The sequence below is a fragment of the Aplysia californica genome, unplaced genomic scaffold (assembly GCF_000002075.1).
Source record: "Aplysia californica isolate F4 #8 unplaced genomic scaffold, AplCal3.0 scaffold00023, whole genome shotgun sequence".
Classification (NCBI taxonomy): Eukaryota; Metazoa; Mollusca; class Gastropoda; order Aplysiida; family Aplysiidae; genus Aplysia; species Aplysia californica.
In genome coordinates, this window is record NW_004797293.1 from 1,149,650 (window position 1) to 1,151,299 (window position 1,650).

The window sequence follows — 1,650 nt, forward strand, 5'->3', positions numbered from 1 at the left end:
TGTGTGTGTGTGTGTGTTGGGTGTGTGTGTGTATGTGTACGTGTGTGTTCGTGTGTGTGCGTGTGCGTGCGTGTGTGTAAGTGTGTGTGTGCGCTTGTGTGTACGTGTGTGTGTGTACGTGCGCGTGTTGTGTACGTGCGCGCGCGCGCGTGTGTGTGTGTGTGTACGTATGCGTGTGTGTGTAAGTGTGTGTAAGTGTGTGTAAGTGTGTGTGTGTGTGCGTGTGTGTATGTGTGTGTGTACTTGTGTGTGTGTGCGTGTGTGAGTACTTGTGTGTGTACGTGTGTGTGTGTGCGTATGTGCACTGTCACCACTACCAATACAACAACAACAACCACCACCACCAACAACAGCAGGAGTTAAGCTGGAACGACCTGATATGCCAAATGTCCCCCTCCCCCCTCCTCTCTGCAGAGGGACTTTAGTCGTGGCCATGGGATCTTCGGACTTGGCCGATGACTCTGACCCAGACTTGCAGGTGATCGAAGTAGACAGCATGGAAGTGGTAAGTACTTGTTTGTTTTAGTTCGCTTTTTTTTGTAGCGCTTGCAACACATTAGGTCTTATGAGTGCCGACGGTTAGAGATATTACAAGAGAGCAACAAACATGCAAAATAAGGAGGGGAGATCAGGACGAAGAATTTTTGATAAGAAAGAAGGAACAAAGAACTCCAGAACAACAGCCAACCTCCACAAAGGTAAGTTTTGAAGTCCAGAGGCAGAGGAATATGGACAATAAACAATGTAAAGTGGCTAGCAGGTTGCGACGTTGTATATCCCTATGGAAACTAACATTTTGCAAAAGGGGAATATAATAAGGTTTGAGAACCCTCACTCCTCGGTTCCTGTTTGCTGACATGCCTTTTGATTATTACTTGCTAAAAAATCGTGTATATTTTAAACAGTGCTGTTAAATCGGTATTGCAAAATTATTTCTTTTAATAACTTGAATAATTGCGTCCTGATGTCGAGGAACCATGCACTCGTCAGTTCCTGGGCTCATTGAGTTATTGGAGTCATTTTAAAGCTTGGTAATCTGGCTTGCTTTTGATGTAAAAAATACTCACCTATCTTCTGTAAAAGTTGAGATATTTTTAAGTGAAGGAGATGGAAGGTACCAGTTGTCAGATGTAAAAATTAACGTGAAAATGGCCATCAACGTTTACTAACTTCCTAAGCTATAGTGTCCTCGGAAACAATACATTTCTATCTTATTGGTCTTTTATCAATGTTTTTCAGTAAACTCAGGACGTAAATGATTTTATAAATTGATATAAAAGGTGTTCAGTCTATAAAAAAAGGCCATAAATGTCCAACGTTTGGAAAAATGTCAGTTTCTACAAAAATTTCATTATTTTGACGTTCGCCTGATTTCACTGCCTTGACTCACGTAATTTTAAGCTTATTTCCCTTTTCTCAGCCCAAGACCTCCACGGCTAATTCATTGCTTATCTGTTTGTTATAACGACAGCAAGATTTGTACTCTATTCTCTTTATTCAAACTTTGAGAAAAATCTACTGGAGACCCATATTCACCTAATGAAACAAAGCGTCTTTGGCGCTTGACATCACGGCGACTCACAAGTAGCCCCACCGAGAGTGGAGACCCCCGATGTGTGTGTGTGTGTGTGTGTGTGTGTGTGTGTGTGT

At 42.2% G+C, this 1,650-nt stretch overlaps 1 long non-coding RNA gene across 1 annotated transcript in view; it reads left to right on the forward strand.

Annotated features, from left to right (window-relative positions):
• LOC106013276 overlaps window positions 1-499 on the forward strand; it is a 4,961-nt gene extending 4,462 nt beyond the window's left edge. Inside the window, exon 3 of the long non-coding RNA XR_001185304.1 lies at window positions 415-499. This is a non-coding gene — a long non-coding RNA (uncharacterized LOC106013276). The remainder of the gene's footprint in view (window positions 1-414) is intronic.
• The last annotated feature ends 1,151 nt before the right edge of the window (window positions 500-1,650 follow it).